The sequence below is a fragment of the Euprymna scolopes genome, chromosome 30, assembly GCF_053919585.1.
Source record: "Euprymna scolopes isolate OS-2025 chromosome 30, ASM5391958v1, whole genome shotgun sequence".
NCBI classification, from domain to species: domain Eukaryota; kingdom Metazoa; phylum Mollusca; class Cephalopoda; order Sepiida; family Sepiolidae; genus Euprymna; species Euprymna scolopes.
The window spans coordinates 36516351-36531346 of record NC_136511.1 but is presented as its reverse complement, the minus strand read 5'-3'; positions in this window follow the sequence as shown (position 1 = coordinate 36531346).

Sequence of the window (14996 nt, the reverse complement as noted above, 5' to 3'; positions counted from 1 at the left end):
AAATATTGGTCTTTTATGTAAAACTTTGCTCTATTATGTAAAACCTTGAACTTTCATGTAAAATCTTTATCTTTCATGTAAAACATTGTGCTCTTTTTGTAAGACATTGGTTTTAAAGTAAAATTTAGTTTTTGAGTAAAAGCTTTGCCTTTTATGTATAACTTTAGTATTTTACTATGTAAAATTTCGTCTTCAATGTAAAATCAAGTTCTTCAAAATAAACCTTGGTCTTTTATGTAAAACTTTGATTTTTCATGTAAAAACTTGGCCTTTATGTTAAACCTTTAACCTTTTATGTAAAACTTTGGTCTATGTAAAACCTTCGTCTATTAATTAAAACCTTGGTCTTTTATATGAAATCTTGGTCTTTTATGCAAAACTTTGGTCTTTGACGTAAAACCTTTGTCTCTTATATAAACCTTGGTGTCCTATGTAAAACATTGGTCTTTTATATGAACCTTGGTTTTTTATTTAAAACCTTGAACTTTTATATAAATCTTAGTCTTTTATATATATTTTTTATATAAAACCTTAGTCTTTTATGAAAACTTGGTCTTCTATGTAAAACTTGGTATTTTATGTAAAACTTTGAAAATTAATATGAAATCTTGGTCTTTTATGTAAATCTTAGTCTTATATAAAAAAAAACTTTGTTTTTCTATGTAAAACTGTTGTCTTTATATAGCCCCTTTATCTTCTATGTAAAACCTGGGACTTTATGAAAAACCTTTGCCTTATAAATAAAACGTTAGTCTTTTATGTAAAATGTTTGTCTTTTATATAAACTCTCGTCTTTCATGTGACACTTTGATCATTTATATAAAACCTTGGCCTTCTATGAAAACACTTGGTCTTTTATATAAAAACTTGGTCTTCTATGTTAAATTTTTTTTTTTATATAAAACCTTTGTCTTCTATGTAAAACCTTGGTCTTTTATATAAAACTTTAGTCTTTCATATAAAACGTTGATTTTTCATGTAAAACCTTAGTCATTTATGTAAAACTTTGGTCTTTTATGTATAGCATTAGTCTTTTAGCGAGAGACATCGTCAGGATGAATAATACAGAAAACGCTGAAGCCAGAAACAAAAAGACAAGAAATAATTATTTGATTATTTATGAGGCCTGCTTAACAGGAGCTTGGTTACATTATATTTGAAGGCTACTATGTTGCATTCAACCGGGAAGCATGCCAGTGGAACAGTGTTCCAAAGACGGGCAGTTCTGGGAAGAAGATTTGTTCATGGAATCTGGGTTTTCATTCAAACACAGATAGAGAGTGGGGGAAAATCATATCTGTCTTCCTTTCACTTTCTCTCTTCCTCTCTTTTACTTTCTGTGTGCTCGTCTTTCTCTCTCTGTTCATATCTCCCCCTCTCTCTCTCTCTCTCTCTCTCACACACACACACACACACACACACACACACACACATTATCTCTCCTTAACCTTTCTTTATATGTAAGGTTCCAAGTTGGCAGTTTTGTGGAGTCTGCAGTTACCACTTATTTACCATTATTTCCTGACCCTCTTTGATACAACATACCCGCTAGGATTTTATGTATGAAACAAAATCTACCAGTTATGAACTACTAGCAAGCCACCCGGCGTTGCCCGGTCGTAAAATACGCATGAATATTATGTTTTAATTAATAAAGAAGCTGGGACGTGTTCATGCGAGTATTATATTTTTGCTAGCCTGTTCACTTCTTGTAAGTAAAAAAAAGAAATGATACTCGAGCTGAGTCAAATACGATAACCATTAAACCAACGTGACAAGGTGTTTTCAAACTCCTTGTCCTTAACATAAGTAATCTGTAATGTAAACTCTTCACGCGTGCGCATTCGTGAAACAGCAAATAGATTAAAAACCCGATCACACCCATGTACCAATTTCTCAAGTTTGATTCCTTAGCAGCCGTTTTTCCGGATGAAAACCGATGAAAAAGTTTTCCACGTCTCTGAATATCCTATATACCGAATTTCAAGTCTGTAGATCAAAAATTCGTTGAGTATATAGGTTGAGAAATGTCCTCACACACGTTCTCACTTTTATAGATATATAGATTTGTAGTAAAATTTGGAATCCATTAAGATAGAAAACGTACTTCATCAGCACGAATATTTGAAGACATTAAGAAAAACGTTTTACTAAATGACTACAAACGATAATAAATAACCCTGAAAATGAATCTGCCGTAAAAGGAAACAAATAAAAAGCATTTTGTACGTTGAATCCTCATGTGCCCCCCTCCTATCGTTTGAAATGATTTCATGCCTATAATTCAATTTTAGGTCATCACAAGAAAACTAAAACCGAAAAAGGTTGACTTTGTCAGTGGATGGCGTGTTTAGCGTGTTCAAACAAAGAATTGTGCAAAGTTGGCGGCCGAGAAAACATCAGCCGATTTCGATCAGATTCGTTTTAATTTTGTTTTGTGTGCCTCTCAACCCTTGTCGGTTCTACGTGATAAACATCGTCGCAAACACGATCGACCTCACAATCACAGAACACAACTCAAACAGATTCAGATAAAGAGACACACATTTATACACAGACGGATCAAATCAAGAGAGATCTGACTCCTCGTTCAACACTTGGCGATAACAATATCCCCAAAGCCAACCGGAGTTGGGTATATATACTAGGGAATCGAGGAAGGAGGGTTCAGATTTATTACTGGACACTAGCTCGCTAAAAACAGGCAAAAGTTATAACTCCTTCCATTAAAGAGTGCGTTATGCCAAATTAATGGCTGATTACGGTTAAATTTGTGCTAATTTTTGCATTAAATACTAATCCCTATTAGCTTCTAACTAACCATCGAACGAATATTATAATACTTAGTTCGCTGCACCTAATTATACCAAAGATCCATAGAAAAGTTCAACATGATCGGCAAAATAATTTCCGAGAAAAGTGGAACTTAAATACTAATCCCTATTAATCTCTAACTATTAATTAAACGGATACCGTACTATTTAGTTCGCTGCACCTGATCACAACAAAGGTTCGTACAAAGTTTTAGTCCGATCTGCTCTATAGTTTTTGAAAAAGTGGAACTCAAATACTAACCTGTATTAATCCCTAACTGTTCACTAAACGGATGCCATAATACTTAGTTCGCTGAACCGTATCATAACAAAGGTTCATACAAAATTTCAGTCGGATCGAGAAAAAGTAGAACGTACAGACCAACAAAAAACAAAGATAAATATAATATGGGCAACAAAAAAATCCTTTAAAATATTTTTGCACAAATCGCTTATAGGCGCATAATATACTTATTATATGTGATACTACTCAGTAATATATGGATTATCCATCGATACCACTGATCACGTATACTTCATATGTCAGAAGATGGTTTATGATGAACGGCATTAACATGGTATTTCTGTCAAATGAACAAAATTTCTCATAAGTTTTGAAACCGCTGGTATCAATGTCTAATCAAAACAGTATTGAAATCTCAGAATATTTATGTTCATAAAATTGGGCCATTTGTCGCACTTCCTTGTCGAACTAGGGAATGTTTCTGTCGAACTCGGAAATTTTTGCATCACATTATTATTACTATCCAGAGAGCAGATCCAAAACATTTATATGACATCAGAACAGTATTCAGGAGCGATTCTACTCTCCGAAAACTATGACTAAGAACTGTATATTTGAGATCCCATGTAAATGGGGAAAACTATGCAAAGGTGCAACATGTCGTCTACTTAAGGTTGAAAGAACATTGAAAAGCCATAATACGTGGAAAGATTGAAAATTCGAATATGACTGACCATATCTGGAAGGGAAAACGGAAAACCATCTACCTGTATGGGACGAAATAAAAATATAGACAAAAGCAGTGGAGAGTAATACGACTCCAAGAAGCAGCGCATATGATGGGTGACGATACATTACTAAGTAGATATAATACAGAATTTAACACGATATGAAAAGCGTTAATTATAAATAATATATAATATAATAATAATAATAATAATAATATATATATATATATATATATATATATATATATATATATATATATATATATCTTCTGGCCTATATAATAAAATGACTGCAAAAAATTTCCTTCTGAACTAAAGTATCGTAGGTTTGCAACAACAGAAGCCACATACAAATTCAATGCATCCAGGCTAATCGCCACTATCTTATGTAGCTTTAGAACACCATTTTTTACACATGCAGTCGTGATAATAAAATGCTATATTGCATCCTACGAGCAACACTATCACAATCGCAACATCTACAGAGGAAGGAGCCCTTGTTTTTATCTAAATATTTAGTACTACCACTGCTACCAAGTGTCACCGAAGACGAATTCTACATATTGTACAGATTCTGTGATTACACCAACCGTAACTGGCTTATAGATACATAGGCCTACCATAATATTTCCCATTTCCGAGTCATAAATAATACAGGCTCCCTACAAAGTCCGCCCATTCTGATTGGCTGAGCTCTGAAAATTTTCTGAATGCAGTTTTTCGCTTTATAAACGAACGTTTACTAACAATTAAATATGGCGTCACTAGCAGATATATTATTGAGCCCTACGTAACGTTCATTTATTGCCTAGGTCATTACATGCATGTAAGATCGAAAATTACAAGAATTAAAATCATTAAACGAACGTTAAATAACCCGTTTACTTGCTTTCTTTTACAAAGTTTAAAACACGCTATCCACTATAAGAATTGACTCCGTCGTCGACGATGTCTTCGTCAAAACATCAACAAAATGATAGTTTCTTGAGTTATTTTTACCATTAAACACACTACTTATATATTAATGATGCTTCAGACCGTCGCATTTCATATATATATATATATATATATATATATATATATATATATATATATATATATATATATATATATATATATATATATATATATATATTATATTATATTATATTGCAATAGAAAAATGCGAGCATGGAAAATAATATGGTTAAGCTTAAACATGAAAAAGTAAAGGACTAGTTGTTAAAACTAGAAAAAAAGAACAAGATATTCAAGTAAAAAATATTAAAAAATTATAACTTAAAATATTGCAGCATTAAGACTTGATTACATAATGTTATAAATTGAATTAAAAAAATATCTTAATGCTGCAATATTTTAAGTTATAAATTTATTATATTTTTTACTAGAATATTTTGTCCTTTTCTTTTCCATTTCCTATTTTTTATTCCGGATTATGGATCAGAGAAGATTGCAAATTGCATTATGACAATAACTGAAAGTTTTATCTCGTTGTTGCATATACTGACGGTCTGAGACTCTAAGAAGGCAACCCATGTCGTAGACGTTCGTCAAGGCAGAAACGCGTCATTGAATTCCTAGTGCATTTAGAGAGGATGGTAGTGACTACATAGAAAAAATATGGAGCACGAAAGGTCACTCGTTTTAATGGTACTTCTTTCGTCGTTGCAGCTCTTAAGTTTTTTGAGTTAAAAATTAGGAGGCTTTACTTTTGGAACGACCCACATATGACAAAGTGCGCCCTGGACGTCCATACACAGCCATCATTCATCGCTGGAAAAATTGCATTGAGAATCGTGGTGACTATGTAGAAATATAAATTCTAGAGCACAAATGGCCACTCATTTAAATCGTTACAATCCCTTCTTCGTAGTTCTTCAACTTTTTGACTTAAATAAAATAAGTTTCGAAAGTTTAAGAATAATGAACTCTCATTGATTAAATAATCGGCTCAGTTCGAAATTCAGTGCAGGTGCCAGAGTTTGAAATAAAGATTCCTAAATTCAATTAAAAGCTGCACAGGTTCGAAGGATGCATCTGAAAATGGTTTGAGGTTACATCGATCCAACCGACAATGTAAGAGCATATCCGGTTTTGCAGCAAAAGTCGACACTTAACAAAAAGTAGTTAATAAAAACAAAGGTTGCATCTGCAGAGACCCGACGGTTTATAAAGCAATAGTTAGAGTTAAGTACAACATTTTCACAATGTAACCGCCTCAGGTTGAGACAACCATCTCAATCAAACGATTTCGTTATGGTATGTTTGTCTGTAATGTTGATTGCTTCCACGATGATAGCCTTCAAAGAATCGACAGTGTTGTGATCGTGCTTGTTGGTGTTGGCCTTGATTACGCCCTAGAAGAAATAAAGAGAGTTGCAGAGGATGACGGCGACAAGTTCAGCGAGGAAGATTGTTGAGCAGCTAAGCTTGGGTTATCTTAGCCTTGTGTGTAGAAGCGGAGTCATGCTGCAAAATATAGGGATTACAGTGTTGGTCTCGTTCATCCAGGACTCCACCATGTTCCTTATCATTTTCCTGGTACATCTCGGCGATGACTCGAGTATCTGGGGTTTCTGCAACATCCTGTAGTAGCCTGAATAATGCAACTATGTGCAGACTTATTACCACACAAATTCTAGTGCCGACCAATAGTCGCTGCCAATGAAAAATCAATGGTAAGAGACTGTTGTGATAACGCAAATTCTGTTGCAAATGTTATCGAAAGAGGTGAAGAGTACTGGAAATCTGGGGAGACTTGTTGTCACTCAGACTCTAGAGAACGCCACAAGTTGTTCTCATAGATAAATCTTTGATGATGGCCTGTGTGACTACGCCTAGTGAATAAAAAAATTAAATAATAATAATAATAATAATAATAATAATAATAATAATAATAATAATAATAATAATAATAATAAATAATAATAATAATAACAACAACAACAATAATAATAATAATAATAATAATAATAATAGTAATAATAAATAATAATAATAATAATAATAATAATAATAATAATAATAAATAATAATAATAATAATAATAATAATAATAGTAATAATAATAATAGTAATAATAAATAATGATAATAATAATAAATAATAATAATAATAAATAATAATAATAATAATAATAAATAATAATAATAATAAATAATAATAATAATAATAATAATAATAATAATAATAATAATAATAGTAATAATAAATAATGATAATAATAATAAATAATAATAATAATAATAAATAATAATAATAATAATAATAATAATAATAATAATAATAATAATAATAATAATAGAACGCCACAAGTTGTTCTCATAGATAAATCTTTGATGATGGCTTGTGTGACTACTCATATTAAGTAAATAATAATAATTAAAATTCTACATTTAACATAGTAGATTATTCAATCTGCGATGGAAAGTCCAATTCCGGCCGAATCTCATGTGATTATTTTATAATGACGCTTATCAAAAGAGGTATGAACCCATATCCATAAAGAGAAAAAATAGTAACTTGTGTTCAATTAATGATATACGATAGAGCGTTTAGACAAGTTGGCTTTTATTTTGGTATGAAAAAAAAAAGGTTGATATGCCGTAAAAGCTAAAAACCAAACTGGACATGATATGAATACAAGCAATCAGAAAAAATTCGAACCCGGCACTAAATGGTTCGTAATTGTTAGATCTGTTCTTCTAGTAAGTAGTCTTGCTGTCACTTGGCCTATATTAAAATTGACCAGGTGCTAGTATTGGTTTGAAGATCCAAACATTACGAATATAATAGTTCTTTTAGACGAACGCCAGGTGGTTGAAAGTTGATGCTACAATTGTGATGTGTGGAGTGATCTAACTCGAGTGAACAATTGAAATGTATTGCCCTATGAAATCAATGCTGACTGATTTCGGCTCGATTTTAAAGTTTAACCGAAATCAGTTACATAAATCGAATGTTATACTCGATTGAAACATATCTTAACATATCACTATCCCTACTTCTACTATTATATAACAGTCACTTTGTGTGTATGTGTGTGTGTGTGTGTGTGTGTGTGTGTGTGAGTTCATTCCTCATAGATTCCGAAACGGCTGAGCCTATATTTTGCAAATTTCACACAAAGGTAATTTATATGTCTGGCAGTGTTCTTAAATATGTTTTGTACAGAAATTTATCTGAAAAATATCGAAAATCGAAAAAAATCCAATCTTTAAAATAGCCTTTCTTTTATATAGATAAAAAAAAATTAATTTTTACAGAGGAATATTTTACGTTGCACCAGTCGGTGTAACGTAAAATATTCCCCTGTAAAAATTCTTCTTTTTTATCGTTAACAGAACAAAGACTATGTTTAAGATCGTCAAGCCCAAATATCAGCTGACGTGATATTGTAAACAAACACAGACGGAATTTGATGAACGACATTATCATTATTATTTTTTTAAATGTTATTTTATTTATTCATTTATTTATTTATTTATTTAATTTATTTTATTTTATTTATTTATTTATTTTTTGGCAAATTAGTCCACCGGACAAATTATTCCTCGTAATATATATATATATATATATATATATATATATATATATATATATAATCAATAGGGGATACATAAGCAATCTGGACCAATTAAAATATCATGTCTAAGCGTATTGTACGACCGGAAAACGCCCGGTGGCGAGCTAGTTGATTATGGATTCAATATTGAAGAGAATATTCCATAGCAGATATTGTCATGTTTCTGAATTTTTGAGATGAAGATTATATTATTTGGATTATTGGATTCTTCGGACTACTGTTCTCATCTTCAGTGTCATTTTCGCAATGTTTTGGTCGATGTAACATCCTACCTTCTTTAGGTGTATTTTGTCGAATTCGGGAATGTTTCTGTCGAACTCGACAATCTGGACGAAATCTCAAACGAAATCCTTTATTTACTTCAAGGGTGTAGAATGCTCTTGTGTATTTTTGAGAATTAAACCTTCAACCTCCAGGAGAATATCACTTTTACAATTGATTTTTCTAAGTACTCTAAACACTGCACCATCGATCCTCGGCAGTCGTTAGAGTACTTGGAATGTTGTTGTCATCTACATCATTTAGTCGTCGCAGTTGTTATACTGAACATGTGCCTGTGGTTGTAACCACCGGCCTTCATCGGATATCGTTAAGAAATTTCAAACTGGTTCTATTTCTTAACTTCTCCCCCCCCTCTCTCTCCCCCCCTCTCTCTCTCAGCATCTAAAATCAAGCTCCTATCTTTACACCATCAATGCTCTGATCCCGATCTGGCATCAATTGAAATGGATGGCTCTCGTCTTGGGGAGGCTCCATGTTTTGACAAGCTTCTTGGTTTGACCTTTACTCCTGATCTGAAGTGAAACACGTACATCAGGTCTGTTGCCAAGGTCGCTGGGAGGATGGTAGGATCCTTCGGTCGCTCCAGAAGATATCTCATTGCTGATGCAATTCTCTATCTGTATAAAAGTCAAGTACATCCAAGGATGGAGTACTGCTGCCACATCTGGGCAGGAGCTGCTAAAAACAGCCTATTCTGCCTTGACAAAATAGACTTCGTGGTTTAGTGGGGATGTTCTTTTCTCTTCCCTGCAGCCTCTCTCCCACAGAAGAGAGGTTACAAGCCTGCCTTGTTTTATCAGTATTTTCATGGCAAGTGCTCGTCTGAGCTCCAATCTCTGGTTCCTCCTCGCCAATCTTTCACGAAAAAACCCGCCTGGCTGAACCCACTGTCATTAATTTTCCCCACTCTTTATCTGTGCCTAAATCCAAGCGTAGATTCCATGAGCAGAGCTTCTTTCTTAGAAGTGCATGACTTTGGAACTCTCTTCCGATTATATGACTACAACTTGGATGTCTTCAAGTCCAACATAAACAAATTCCTGATAAATCGCCCCCTTAAGTATGACACTGTATCAAATCTCCAATACTAACGATTACTACGATAATATCCCATTGATTACTGTACACGCAATAATCCTTATCCCCGAGTGGCTTCCGGGCCTTGATAAATGGTGACCTCCATATGAACAAAAAAAAAAATCTGTTACCTCTTTAATAGGGTTTAGTATCAAATAGAGGCGAAGGGTTCTTAATAAACTAAAGACTGAACCTGATTTAAAGCTTGAACATATTACAAAGACGGCCAACGCTTTATTAGTGTTCGTTAAGATTCAAGTGACACTAAGAAAATCGGTGTGTCACATATTTGAAAAATACATAACAAAATAAAATAAATTCAACTAAATGTAACTGAAGAAAAATAATTTTCTTTCTGAAACGAGTTTTGTTGCGAGCCATTATACCTATTTACTTGTCTCCTCACGAGGGCAGAGTTAGACACAAGGCCGGTTTTTAATGTGGGGAAAATCCAGCTCCTTAAAAAAGGGCACTGTATAGGAACCAAAATTAAAATTGCCTCGGTCGTGAAGGATTTCTCCTCCACTGACCGAAGACAGAAAAGTAAAGTGTGGCATCAGAACAAATACTACCCTCTGATCTTGTCCCGAAGATTGTGAATTTAAAATAAAGTGTTCAAGCTGCGATTGGAATTTCCTCTTTGTTTTCTTGCTTCTCTAACTGTACTAACGTTGAAATTTAAATGTAATGTGAACAAATATCTCGTTTCTCAACTTTCTACATAATGAACCTGTAAATATGGTTCCAAATAGTAGTCCCTTACGTCCAACTGGCAATATATTTTGTTTCATGTGAATAAGAATAATGAAAAATATTTTCGATTTATCTATACTTGCGTATATGTATCAATAATTTTATAGAAATATTTATGGGTGTACATATCGTATGAATCCGAAGATTATATTGTTGCCATTGCTTTCCCAGTATTTTTCTAATCCGATTATTTTTTTCTAGAAAGGCATCGGGTACTTAGAGAGGGACCACGTGAAGGTTGCCAACATCCTAAGTGAAAGTGATTTTTGTGTTACGAACTGGATTCAAACTTGGTACATCCAGGTCATCAGTCTATGTCGTTAACCACTAAACTACCGTTACTTCCCTGTAGATGTACAAGAGCCTCTTAATTCCTGGCCAAATAAGTCTACAAGTTGATTGGAAAGTAATTCTCTATTATTATGTGCTTATAATTCATTACTGAAATATAAGTATTATAAGAAATGAATATAATAAGAAGGTATATGGTATATGGTCTTATTTAGACTTCAATATGGGTGCCAGCATTTGATTCTAGCTCTTTAAGACGCATGGAAACCGCATCAACTGATTTCACAAGGAACGTTTTTATTTTTTTTAATAATGAGTTCGCTAAAAAATAATGAGTGAGCTAAACATTTGAACATTAGGGTTAATGAGATGGATATATTGATAGATGAATAGTGATGAATGCTATGAGAGGATTTAAAACTTTCGCATATCATCAACTGAAAACAACGGCTAACACAAAAAAATAGCAGTTTTACCACATTGTCAAAAATATCACTCATGGAATGTGGGGACTAGTGATGAAGGGACTCATCTATGCATTGAAGATGAACTTTTCCAACCCGTATAAATTAACTGAGAGTTACGACTTACGGTTAGTCAGTGTACTTTCATAGTCCGCCAACTTGGCGCTAGTTATTATGACGGTTGTTTTTTTTTACAAGGAAGTCACCACTTATCAAGTCCCGGAGGCAACTGCGAGAATAAGGGTTAATGAGTGCACAACATTCAATGGGAACATGTCGTAGTAATCATTAGTAGTGGAAATTTGGTAAATTAAATTACTTAAAGGGATGACTCATCAAGAACTTGTTTACATTAGACTTGAAGACGATCATATTGTAGTCAGTTGGAAAGCAGGAAAACAGAGAGTTCCACAGGAGTGCAGTTCTAAGAAATAAACTTTGTTCATGGAATTTACGTTTATGTCTAGGCACAGATAAAGAGAGGGGGAATTATTGATAGTAGTTTCAGCTAGAAGAGTATTTTTCGTGAAAGTCAGTCCAGGGGGACCATAGATTGGAGCTAAGACGAGCACTTGCCATGAAAATAACGATAAAGCAGATACAGGCTCGCAACGTCTCTTCTGTAGGAAAGAAGTTGCAGGGAAGAGAAAAGAGCATCTCCCACTAGGTTACGAAGTCTATTTTGAACTCTGTCAAGGCAGGATAAGCTGTTTCTAGCAGGTCATGCCCAGATGTGGCAACAGTACTCTATCCTTGGACGGACTTGGCCCTTGGCTTGAAGAATTGCGTCAGCAGTGAGATATCTACTGGAGCAGTACAACGATCCCACCATTTTTAGCAGCATTGGCAACGGATTTGATGTACGTGTTCTTTGTGTATGCTGCTTTCTGTTTCAATATATTTTACCTTTTCTAACTTATCGCAGTATCTGTGTTTTCCTTAGTGATCTTTCTAGGGCCACAATACAAAAAAAAAAAAAAAAGAAATAGACAATTTCACAACTCTCGTCCCCCCCTTTTCTGTTCATTTCTTGGAAGAATTGGATTTCAGTAATACCTTTCGATTATAATGTGTGTAAATATTATGAGGTGCGCATTTGTTACATATACGCACATAGAAAACACAAACCTCCCGGGCAACATATTCCATTGCACTATAATGGCGAAGTCGGGTTTAATCCTTACTTCAGGTAGGTCTCAGAGACATTGTGTAAAATCTCTATTTCAAGCTGTCCTTGTGTCAAACTCGTCTTTTTGGAAAAGTAAGTAAACAAACATAAAATGCCTGAACCATTTTTCTCATTAACCTTGATGACGTTACGAGGCCACTAATATGGGAATAGAGTTTCCGTGTCAACAAACAAAAACAAATCCGGGCAGCCAATAAAAGAAAGTAAATATTTGGCTTTTGTTTTTAATATTCCTGTTTGGTTAAGACGTGGGTTAAAAACACATCTGCCGAGTCGATTTAATATCTGCGTGATAGATAAAATAGTCTGGTTCAATTTTGATTGGTTTATTAAAAAAAATGTAAGATTGATATTTTTTTAATACAAATTCGTACAATCTGCATGTTTTAGTGATGAAAACCCGTAATAAACAGACGGACAAAGCTATTTAGATAGATGCTTGGACGCACCCCAAAATAAGATGCGGCCATCCAATATGCACGTTCAATGACGGAAATGTTTCTGAATTTTTTAGATAAGGGCTGATAATTTGGATAATTTGGACTACTGTTCTCATCTTAAATGTAATTTTCACAACGATTCTACCGATGTAACCTCAGACCTTCAAGTGTATCTTGTTGAACTCGGAAATCTTTCTGTCAAACTCGGGAATCTGCACGGAATTTCAAACGGGACCTTTTATTTAATTCATGATGATAGTATGCTCTCTTTTCGCCAGCCATGACCAGGTTGAAGTCTTTGGTAATGTGCGATTATATTCTTAGTGTCGCTGGTGTAACGGACAAACAGTACTAAGTAAAACTCAGTTCTAAGTTCAACTCCTCTGGGCGTCGAAGGTTTACTAAGAATACAATAAAAACGCGAGTATGCTACAGCGTGGATTAAATAAAGTTTCGTTCAAAATTCTCTGTTTGATAGAAAGATTTATACGGCATAATCACGTTGACACATCGATTCCCGCTGGATCACCAAAGTTAAGCAACGTTGAACCTGGTCGGTACTAAATGGGTGACCATTTGGCATTTCCAGGTGTTGTATGTGCTCTCTATTTACCTTGGTATTGTTTCCAGTCGTCCTGGATTCTCCTTGCCACTGGACTCAAACACTGCCGATTCAGGTTGGTTGGGATTGCGCAATCCTAGCCTCATAATTACATGTGCAGCTGCCTTTACAAGGGGTATCCTTTGTCTTTCGAGACTGAACGGAGGCATCAGTCGAATCATTGTGAAAATAAAAGTCAAGATGAGAACAGTAGCCCGAATTATGCCAATAATTCAAAGATGAAAAATATTATTTCAAACTAAAGCATGATAGACAGACAAAAAGGATATTTAAGTATTTAATATTTTTAGAACAAAAACAATCCCCTTTTCAATTTAAGTATGACAGAATGACGAAAATGTTATTTAAAAATTAGGCATTACAGACCAAAGAAAATGATGATGAAAAGTTAAATATGACAGACCAAGGAAAGTATCTAAAATGTAAGTGTTACAGACCAAAGAAGACACAGGATTGAACGATAAATTTGTCGGCCTAAAGAAAACAACACTACAGCTTTATTTTTAAAACTTTTATTTAAAAAAGTCAATTCAGGTAACTTGATTATCTAGTAGAACTGACTTTTATTCAATGTAACCGCCTTCAGCCTCAATCACTGCTTCAATACGAGAGCATAGCTTTTTCACAAATGCCGGCGGGAACTAGGCGAATACTAGGCTGATGAGGACGATCAGGATGGCTGTGTGTTGTGGAAGATCATGCTGGTGATGTTCTTGATGAATAACCAAACGACGTTGTTCAGCAGGTCCATGTTGGGGAAGGAGGGAGGCAGTGAGAGTTACAACGTCGTAGCATTCCTTCTGAACTCAACCCTAGGCCTCTTTGGACTTGTGGGCCGGCGCCGAGTCCTCCTACCACACTCAAGGTCTGCTAGTGGCCACCTGACTGCACCAGAGGCTCACCATACTCTTAAGGACATCAACTTGTGTGTTGACTTTGAATCTGACTTCGAAGATGTTATGTATATTAGGTGGCATGATGTGATCCTCACTTGAGCCCACAGCAAAAACCATAACTGTGGTGAGAAACTTAGTGGAGCTATGCGCTCCAGCATTGGCCCGACCTGATTTGCATTTTGAGTATGCTGGCAATGGTCCTGTTGTCATAACTTGGATCGGTAGAGAACATGAGTTGTACAGTGACGCATCACCAATCTGACTCGTTGAACATTGTGTCACTTTCAGACATGATAAAGGCTTCTATCACTCTTGTGGTTCGTATGTAACTGACCAACTAATAAATGGTCTGCCTCATAAAAGAAAACCGGTTTTCATCAAACGGAAATGGAATCATGTCCTTTTCTAGGGCGACAATTTTATCGTTCCACCTTGCACTATTTCAAAGCGAAACTTAGGAAATTTAAGCGTGGCAGACTATATAACGTTATTTCAGATTTAGTTCATAGCAATCAGTACTTGAAAATGTTTCTTATAATTGTTAGAAGAAATGAGTTTAGTCTTAGTAGCATTAAATGCTACCATCCATTTATGTTCGTATTCCACTACAGA